The sequence below is a fragment of the Halyomorpha halys genome, unplaced genomic scaffold, assembly GCF_000696795.3.
Source record: "Halyomorpha halys isolate HHAL.00 unplaced genomic scaffold, Hhal_1.1 Scaffold4.1, whole genome shotgun sequence".
Taxonomy (NCBI): domain Eukaryota; kingdom Metazoa; phylum Arthropoda; class Insecta; order Hemiptera; family Pentatomidae; genus Halyomorpha; species Halyomorpha halys.
The window spans coordinates 3140977-3152484 of NW_027116287.1; the positions used below are offsets into that span (position 1 = coordinate 3140977).

The 11508-nt window shown below is 29.3% G+C and overlaps 1 protein-coding gene across 4 annotated transcripts in view; it reads left to right on the top strand.

The window, feature by feature from the left end:
- Window positions 1-11508, top strand: part of LOC106687086 (tachykinin-like peptides receptor 99D) — a 655917-nt gene that overhangs the window by 437469 nt on the left and 206940 nt on the right. The gene's annotated exons all lie outside the window — the stretch shown is intronic.

Consider the following 11508-nt stretch of genomic DNA (forward strand, 5'->3'; position numbering starts at 1 on the left):
GATTATACATAGTTGATCTTTAATATTAAATTATGGAGAATATGGCGTCAGGGTTGCGGTCAAAATTTAACAACTATTTATTTTTCCGACGTTTCGCCCCACTTTGCAGTGCTTCGTCAGGCCTTTTTCAGTTGAGGTCAATTCGAAACACTTCATAATTATTTTCTTGTTTTCATAAAACTTTAAACTTTTTTTTAAATATTTTTTTGTGAATATAATGAAATATTTTCTGTTTCAGGTAAGAGAAATCTTCTTTCATAATATTTCAGGTATGGTTATTAATATTAAAACTTACATAAATTGATTATTTTATTACATACATATTAGTATCTATATAGTTTGTTCAATACTAAAGACTAAAGCACACTTGTTACGGCGGGTTGGGATTCAAAAGGAACATTGCTTGCCTAAGCGTAAATAATACCGAAAATAAAATAAATTAACTGATGAAATTTATTATTATTGTATTTTGACTAATTTAACATAATAAAATTAAAGCATTTGAAAATAAAATATAAAAACTAAAAAAATAATTTAACTAAATTCCTATCTATTTCAAAATTAAATTAGGGTTCAACATCCTTAAAAAAAAATGTCTTAATTTCACCGCGGGTGATGGATAGGGCCTCATGCAGGTTGGTTCGAAAGAGTACGTCTGCCTGTCTTGTCCTCATGGAGGATCCGCTCAATGTGATGCTGAGGTCTCATCTGTATATCTGCTGTATAAATATTAACAACCGAGAATATATATTTAAACATATTAGCGACCATGTGTTAGATATAAATTTTTAGACCCTGTGTTGGCCGCAACAACCGTAATAATATCCAAACTTTTAGAATTTAAGAATGAAACAACCAAATCATCTGAAGTTTAATTTTTGCTTATATTCGATATCCTAACGTTATCACATAACATCCTTAGTGCGAGAAAATGTGAAATATTTAACAGGATACATTTATACTTGACTACAGTAAAAAAAAACATAAAATGTATCTCTCAGTAAAATTTAATTGAACTTTGAACCAACCAGTGAAACGTTTTACTATTTTCAGATTATATTAAAATACTAGTTTTAACTATCTGTCAGTTATACTCACAAAAAAAAAAACACTTCATATTTACTTTACTGAGGAAGTACAAGAAAAAGTTAGGTTGAATGTGAACTCAAAATAGCAGGCAAGATTGTTTTTCCCCACCAAACTTCACTCCTTGATTTCAAGAATTGAGAATACTAAATACGACATCAATTAAGTCTTTACTACCAGATTTTTTTAGAATTCATTTGATATAAATATTGTCAGAATAATATAAAAATTGCATTTCATTACAGAATAATAAAAGATATTAACTTTAAAAGTTCTATTCCTACTATCCATTGTTAATGAACAAATGACAAATAGACTCTACTTACTTTTAAAACTTTTTCAATATTTGAACCAGGAGATGGGATTAGTTGGAAACTCAAACAAAAACTGTTAGCTGCTAACGGGCAGGTTAACTTTTAACCTCTTATTTGAGTAGACAGGGAGGTCAAACTGTTTCGGTAATGTTTATTTCTTGGATTTTCTTTGTGTGTATTGTATTTTTAGATCTATTTGTATATGTTTTAATTAGTGATTAAAAGATGTCTTATAATTATAATCTTTTGCTAAAAAAAATTAACAGATGTTTCCCTTATTATTTAGATTGAAGCCGTCATATTAATGTAGAATTATATAGTTTCTGATATCAGATGGGTCTTATCCTAAATCAAATAGTCCTAAAGAGCTTAAATGCCGACATGTTCAAAAATGTTTCTTCTAACAAGTCTTTTAGTAAATTTTACTACAGAGAATTTATACAAAGTACCACACATTAAGGGCATTAAGTATTAGTAATCAAATATTTATTTTTATAATATAAACAGAAATAAAAGAAAAAAAGGGAAAAAAAAGAAATGTAAATGAAAAAAATTAGGACTCACTGAATTAAAATAATTTAAACTAATAATGATATAGAAATAAAGGAAAACACTACCTTGATTTGTATAAATAAAATTTTGAACTATGCCAAAAATATAATAATATAAAAGAGATAAAATAATTTTTAAAAAATAATTTATTTATTTTCTAAAATCTTTAGTTTTGATTATTATGAAAATTGTGTAATAATTAGCCATTGTTAGGATCTATGAGCAATGAATGAATATAAAATGTCAATGAGTTTCTCAATTAAATAAAAAAAAAAAGTGGTATAAATTCATATATTCTAGCAATAGACAGATATTACATTCTTAGATATTACAAATATTTTTTTATTTCATTATCAAATTGACCTTTTGGGATTTACATGGTTATTTTAACAATTAGGTTTATTTTTTAACAATGCATGATGTAGTTTTATGTCTCCTGCAAAAAAAAAAAGGCATCTTTAACAATTTTCAATGTTATAATAATTTAATGCATGTAAGTAATAAAAATAAATTAGTTGAACAAAATAAGATATCTAAGAAATAATAATAAATATATAATTGAAGATTAAAAGATACAATAAAATTTGTAGATATAAATAGAATGAAATAAATAAATAACGTAATTATATGCTGAAGAACATAATACAAGAAAAAAACAATTACTAATACTAATAAAAATTAGTAAAAGTGAGATTCGTTTTCATGGCAGAATTTTTTATTATTTTGAGGAATTAATCTATTGATGTTAGTTTACAATGGTATCATAGTCATGAAAATAAACTACCTTATTGGTAAAATTCTTCTTCAGAAGGTCTCGAGGCCACCTTTTTTTAATGCACCTCTGAAAACTGCCAGAATGGAACTAGGAAACTAGTGTATTTGATGGGTTAGGGAGTTTATACTGGAAGGATTGATATCTGTTCCCTATTAATTTTAATTAAAATTCAAAATGTAATTAATAATTTATTATAAACTAAAGGAAATCTACTGCGATTCTTAGGAACTTATATGAAATTTATAAAAAATCAAGAAATTACTGTTTGAAACGTACCAGTATTAATTTCATTCGCAAAGCATAGTAATAACAGAAAGTTCTGTAATGCCAGCATTTTTTTCCCGAGGCATCATTTTGCGCCAGAGTCAATAATTTAAAAAATAAATATAAGAAGATGGACAGGGTTGCGGTCGAAAATGGAACAAATAGTTTATAACTATTTTAATGTCCGACGTTTCGCCCCACTTTGTAGGGCTTCATCAGGGCTAAAAAGATACACAAAAAACTGAGAATATTACAACAATAAGGTAATTTAAGCTAGGATAAATATTATGTAAAAATATAGTGATAAGAAATTACATATAAATAAAAGGAAGGAAGACATTAAATAGTATCAATATAAAATAAACTTGAATAAACAATGATAAGAATAAAAAATAAGTAACAATGGTAAGAGTAAAAATGTTTAAAATGCTTCTTTGCTCATTTATTATCATTTAATATCATTATTATTTATTAATTAAATCAAAAATTGTATCCTTTTTAGTCTCAACACTTTTTATTTCAACAGTCCAACGTTTCGGCCATTTCAGCCATCCTCTGGGACATCATCAATTATAAATTCTTCCTCACATTAAAATATAAATTTTCTTTTGCAGGCTATTCTGCCCAGGCCATTCATTAATTATAAGTTAAAAACCTATGTTTTTATTTAAAATCATAAATATCTAAATCTCCTTATTTTAAAATTATCCACCAAATCACTACCATATACCATGTAGGTTATAAATGGTTTGGGTATATGGTATCCCTGAGGATGGCTGAAATGGCCGAAACGTTGGACTGTTGAAATAAAAAGTGTTGAGACTAAAAAGGATACAATTTTTGATTTAATTAATAAATAATAATGATATTAAATGCTAATAAATGAGCAAAGAAGCATTTTAAACATTTTTACTCTTACCATTGTTACTTATTTTTTATTCTTATCATTGTTTATTCAAGTTTATTTCATAGTGATACTATTTTATGTCTTCCTTCCTTTTATTTATATGTAATTTCTAATCACTTTATTTTTACATAATATTTATCCTAGCTTAAATTACCTTATGGTTGTAATATTCTCAGTTTTTTGTGTATCTTTTTAGCCCTGATGAAGCCCTGCAAAGTGGGGCGAAACGTCGGACATTAAAATAGTTATAAATTATTTGTTCTATTTTCGACCGCAACCCTGACCATCTATATATACGTATAAATTTAAAAATATATATATTTCACACATTCTTTAGTATTGTAGATAACTGTGGTACTAATTGTAGAAGTAGGGACAAGTTTCAATAATAGGTAATTATAATAGAGAAATAGACATAATAGAATCAGAGGAGACAAAACCAAGGGATGACGGTCGGGGCGTGCTCAGTAACCGAAGGCTGAGCCGTTGCCTGCTGGGCCCCGATAGTGAGTTCTCTAATCCCGTCAAACCCCATCCAGCTCCTCACTGCTACATACGGTCCACTATGTTTTCATATGAATTCATCATGTATGTATATATCCATAGAATATATGTGGAAGAAAAGGAGATGATTAACATGCAGGGTTTATACTGGACCAGATAAAAACCTGGGATGCTTTGGAAAGTCAAGAAAAACACTGTAAGCAAGAAAAGTTCACAACTTGAGCGACGGTAAATAGTTTTTTTTTTTTTAAATTCGACATTGATGCCGTGTTAAACTCTTTCAGCATTTACAAGACCTTGTTCATATTAAAAATCATTTTTTGTTCGTTGAAATAACAAGTTTTATCAGAATCGTCAGAGTAACGTGCAAATCGTCATAAGATATCACTTTTGGTGAGTTGATTTCAGCAAAAAAATTGCTACAACTTCCCAAACGTGACATACGACCCTGGACTAGAAGACGGAAATTTCAAACTTTTTCAGTACTTCACAGTTTGCAAAGAACGAATATCAACTCTTTTCTTGCCAAAAATACAACTGTTGAAAAGATATAAAAATGACATGTACCACAATCACGAGTCCTATGTTTAATGTTTGTTGCCGATTGTATGCCAGCATAATTACTAATGGTAATTATACAAAATTATGCAAATTAATTCAAATTAATTAAGTCCTTAAAACTATTGTCATTGTATTGCTTTTCTAAAGGTACATCATGTTTACCACTTACCAATTAGATATCTTTACTAATTATTATTACCTTTGAATACATAATATATAAGGGAGCGCTATTGGACGATGCTATATAAATGAACAAAGTATTTATTTATAGTTTAATATACCCATGAATAATATAATAGAATGAAATGATTAAGATATATAGTCAGGATATAAAACATATGATTACCTAGCCGACCAAGGCATAATGGCCAAAATCTGACTAGTCCATTCTTCCAATAATAAAGTGCCTTATTTCACTCTTCAACTCAAGGCATCAGCCCCGTAATTCAGTTCAGACCTTCCCACTTTAGTATGATCAGAGGATGATTCCTTTTTTGGTCCTTTCTAACTCATTGGCTTCTCGTAGCTCCACCTCCGACGCATATATAATAAAGAGTGCCGAAAACGTTTTTATAGAGAGCCCACTGACTTCTTAAGGCTTGCCTCTTTTCTCATGGCAGACTCAATACCTTGGTTTTTATTCCGTTAGACCTTCGACCACGAACCATCCTGTATCCTCAAGCTCTTCCTCGGATCTCTGTAGAGGACTTCCTATGCGTTGACAGCTCTCAATAGTTTTATGACAAATCACTTTTTCCCAGGATCCAAGACCACACAGATGTTCAGGCAAAAATGTATTTAATAATATTTATTATATTAAAATGATCAGTACATTTCAGGATATTTCGGAGACGTCTCTCTTGAACCAAGCTAAACTTCTGTTACTATTTTTCCTGTAGTTAATTATACAATTATATCATAATTCATATTTAAACAGTTTACAATCACATTTTGCATTACGATTAATAATAGAAAATAGTTAATTTTGAACTAATACTATATTATTGAAATAAAACTATTTCAATGAGAAAATATCTAGTTTAATCCAAATCGTTTTAGCTGTTCCACTTTTTCGTAAAAGTTGCCGAATCCTTACCTATCTTAAATAAGTTATTCCAGTTTCGTAGCTAGGCTGTGCACATACAAACACATAGGGATAACAATTGTTTAATAAGACTACGTTATTTGAACTCATAAGACTTTAAAATGTGTATTCCTGTTGAACACTTCCGGGATCACAGTACCTTCCTTTACCACATATTTCATACATAAGGAAAAAGAAAAAAACTAAATTCAAGAGTAATTTAAGTTATAAGTGTGATTATTTCTCTATACCAATTGTAAGTTCAATGATTGTCCGTTTTGGGCGCCATTTTCGTTTAAAACGATGTTTTTATCTTATTGATCAGCATGCAAAGATCTGTCGTATTGATTTCATAATTATTGTATACACATCCCCAATATTAGTTCTGGACTAGTGCTGACTGACACAGGAGCTTTGGGATGTCCGAAGATTTAGATATCCTTCGAGAGAAGGGAGGTAGTAAAGTTATTAAATGCGAAATGGGGGTGGTTTGTAGCTAAATAGGAGGAGATTGAACTGGGCCTCCTAGTTAGCAACTTAATCATTTTAGTCTACAATTACACCTTTTCTCTCGTCCTTTCCAACTTCATCTAGTATCTCTTTAGGCTTTCATCTCTTTCCATTTGGTCATTTTTATCCCTCTTCCTACCTTTTGGAGCTTAATTTCTTCCTAAATTAGACCTTTGTATTATCTGTAGAATGCTTAGTATTCCTTTTTTTCATTCTGTTTGGTATATATCTCGAGTAAAAGTTTTATTTTGCACACACCGCATCAAATTCTTTATTCTCCAAGCAGGTCTATGTTATTTACATAAAATTCATAATTATTATTTACTGAATTCCTGTAATCATATCATAAATGAGTGTATCAAAATTCAGCTTTTACAAGAAGTAGACTTGAGAATCATTATCGCAGAGTGAGGAAGCTCTTGTCATGAATGAATAACCAAAACAGAAGTGTGAATTTTATATTAAATTGCCTAATCCCCAAAGAAAAGGCTTTGCGAGAGAGAAGTTATAATCCCCTGACGTAGGCAGGTTTATTAAAAGTTTCCCCGGACGAATTATGTTTGTGATGCGAGTTAACGGGTATTTTGGAAAACTACATACACCGGAATAAATAAAAACATCATTTTTTGGTGTACACGGTTCGAACTGTAGTCAAATGTTTTTGTAAAATATGTAAAATGAATTTACATAAAATAAAATACTAAAATCATGAAATTATAATTTATTATTTATAAATAGATATGTAGCTTGAAAATAAATAATTATATGTCCATTACAAGTTAATAATAATAATATTCTTTATTTATTCTGGGATGATCCCTTTAGAATATTATTACAGGCGTCAAAATTAGGGTTTATAGGCTTAGATTAAAATATAAAATATAAATGAAATTATAAACTATATTAAAATATAAATATAATGAAAATAATGAATTTGAAAAAATAAAAATGAACCACAATCATTAACAGAATATATAATATAAAATTATAACAAATAAAATAAATCCCTATGTCATATCATAAACATAAGGTGAATAACTTCAGAAAATAAATTTTATAAAATGATAAAAAATCAAATAAAATTAAACTAAAAATAATAAACGAAAAAAACAATTTCTGCTAATATATACATGGTTAATTAATAACTCTAAAACAACGTGCATGGTAGATTGGCTTGTTTTTTTTAATGTATACAATTTGAAAAAAAAAATGACTTTTTATGATCATTACTTTCTAATATAAAACTCTCTAAACATCAACCATGTTCTTCGAAACTAATTTGTAAATCCCCATACGTGAATAACCTAACTGATAGAATTTGAGATAAATTTAATCAGCTCTCATTTCAATCCATAACGGATTGTATTTTGTTATTGATCTCAATACTCAATGTATTCTGTTCTCGTATTCCGAATTTTTTTTTGACGATAATTTACTCAATAAGAAGCAATTATGATAATTATTTATTGATTTTAATAGATTACGGTAGAAATAAATAAAATGATCTTCCGTTACAGTTTACTAAAAGGAGAAAATCAGAAGTTAAGAAAAAAAATTTATTTTTTCAAAAAACGGTCAGTGTTTGTTTGGAAAGCTTTTTCGGAGTAAGTAATATAAAGAAAAACTGCAAGCTATACTGACAAATTTTTTTTTTTTTTTTTTTAGTTATTTAGAATTTTTTTAATGTATTATTTTTATTTAAAATTATTAATATTGTTCTAGTCTCTACAGTAACAAACTTTATCTAACAATTTTAACTATTTTCTCGTACCTGTATTATTATCGTTCATTTTTGTTTCGCTCCAAACAATAGATTCCAAAAATCAACCATAAAACAGATAATAGTGGTGGTAGGGCTCGATGTTTCGTCTGGAAGGATATGGGGATGACTGTGGCTCATTCTAATTGAACCATCAGAGACGCGGCGCAAATATACCATTCCGCCATGCACAGCAGTTATCCCGGTTACAGTATAGCTAAAACCCCTTTTATGCTTATATGATCTTGACTATTTACTGTCATAATTTCTGATATTCTCTGGAGAGGAAATTTTTAAAAAAATGGAAATTTGTTTAGGAAAAGGACGAACAACCATAACAGGAAAGGAACATCACACAAATAGCCAATTCTTTAAAAAAAATAATATTTCTTTTACTGTAAGCCATTAAAAATATGGCTGCTAATTTTAATAATAATATGTTTAATTATTTTTTTAATAAACCATTAACGATGCCTATATAGTACTTAAAAAATAGATACTATGGGATCAGAATATACCAAAAAAAATCATATCCTATGAATAATTAGAATTATTATTGTAAAAATATGGTAGCCTATAATCTATGGATATGTTAGAGACTCTCAGAGCTGAACCTGACCATACGATAAGGACAGAGCTATCAGATCTCACCTTATCTCTTACTCCCTGGCAGTGACACACTTTATCATGTCAGGTGTATAGCTCTTCATCTTCTCCTTATCTATGACACTTACTATACACTCTTATATGTATACTTATAATATAGAGAATATTAGAGAGAAATTGCTTTAAGCATTAAACTCACTTGGAAATCTTTTATTTATTTATTTTTTTTTTTTAAATGTAACTCAAACATTTTTACTCTTCAACGCCCACCAGAACCACCGGATCTAATCCTCAAAGGTAAAAATGTGAAATGGAATCTTACCAGTGAAACAGTATGATAACTGGGAATTCACCTAGATCGCCGCCTTACCTGGAATCACCATATCAACATCAAACTAACTCAAACCTATGCAAGGCCTATACTCAACTCAATGCTATATCCTATCCTAAACAGAAATTCCTAACTAAAATCAGAAACAACTGTTCTTATATTTAAAACAATCCTCAGGCCACTGCTGATGTACGGCTGTGAAGTCTGGGGAGCGGCATCCTTCACGAAAAGGAAAAAACTACAATCTTTTCAAAATAAAGTCCTAAAAATCATAGTTGGTTCATAAGAAATAGCCAATTGCATCACGAATTACAGATGAGTCAATAGAGGATTATATCAAAAAACGGTTCATGAAGTTCCACTCCCAGTTGCCGACAGTTAAAGCAGTGAGCTACAACCTGGAAAACCCAACCTCAACCCGAAGACTGAAGCCCAGACTGCTGCAGGACATTCTGTTATAAATTTTAATAAATATAAAATTAGTTCATAGTCACACTGCCTTTATTTTACTTATTATTACTCATTTTATTTATTCATTATTTTTTTCTATTTTCTTCTCTCGTCCCTTTTTCAAATTGTTTCTTTTTACTATTAGAGGTCAATTGTTTGTTTTATTTAAGTGTACCAATATCATTATATTTTGTTATTAAATTTAATTTCCTCTTTTATTAAGAAGCATTATTCTTATTCATTTATTTTTTTTTCCTCTTAATAAGAATATAGTATATAGTTAGGGGTGTCTTTTGTACGAGACTATAACCGCCCATAATCATCTGTTAAAATATATATAACTGTTATATCAACCATGTAAGGTCCACCGATCTTGTATAAAATAAAAATAGAAAATAATTTTTTTTTTATTAAATGTGTAAAATATTATTACTTTATAATAATTTCCTTTTAATTAACTGTTTAAAATAGACTTAAATTCGTTTTCAGGGATCATTACATTAAATTTCTGTTAAAAATATTTTCTCAAAAATCCTAGTTAAAATAGTTCTTTTATGGAAAAACAAGCTTTAATTGAGTTAGATAATTTTTATTTTTACGGAAAATATGGTAGGTTTTTTTCCCTAGTTGTTGCTTTTCTCGGAGTAGTTAGGGTGGAAATGCGGGTGACTTCTGTCCAATGACAAATGCTGGGCGTTAGCCCTTTTGTCAGGATGTTGTATGTTTGGTCATTACTTTCCAAAAACATTTTAACCCTACGCATCCCTTTTTATGTGTTTTTGTTTCTAAAGAGCTATAAAGAACCAGAAATAAAATGAGATGTGTACTCAGTTTCATTAGACGTGATATATAAAAAAACTGATAATTGTACGTCTATGTTTTTATAAGGTATGTCTTTTTTTTATAATGTAATGTCATGAAAATGTATACAAGAATGAAGCTAAACAACATCCATTAGGTAATTATTTTTATCCATGTTAAATATCGCTGGCATAGAGTTGTATGTCCAATCGTTTATATATAGAAATATAGTTGTTTTTTTTACCATAGAACTAAATACAATCACATTAATAAACTCCAGTAAGGAACTAACTCTTGATAAATACGGGTAATACAAATACGGTCAGCAGTAGAAACATGAGAAATGTCGGTGATATAGTTGTTTTTGTTGTTTATGGGTTTAAGTATTTAGGTTCTACGGTAATTAGAAAAAAACGAAATTGATGAGGAAATAAAAGCAAGTTCAAAGGTGGGAAATGATTGTTTTTTTTTTACTTTTGAAAGTGCTTAACTCGCGCCTTCTATCCAAAAACTTAAAAATTGGAATTAACAAAACTACTATCCTCCCGATTCTTCTTTATAGGTGCGAGTCTTGGCCTCTTACACTAAGGGATGAACAACGCCTTAAGGTTTTCGACAATAAAGTATTACGTAAAATATTCGGACTGAAAAAGTATAAATTAACTGGAGAATTTAGAAGGCTACATGACACTGAATTAAGGGAACTATACCCGGTAAATATCATTTATGTTGTAGCATTGCGTATAAGATGGGCGTGTCAGGTTGAAGGACTTAATAACAAGTGGATTCCTAAAATGTTAATAAGCACTGAACCGACGGGTAAACGTCCGAGGGGTAGACCGAAAGTAGATGGGAGGATGGCGTTAAAACTAATTAAGTAGAATTAGGTTTGGAGGAGCATCACTGGAAGGATGTATGTAGAGGACGAATGGTGGTATCGGCATCGAACCTTCGGGTTCGTTAGGCCTTCATTATTATTATTATTATTATTATTATTATTATTA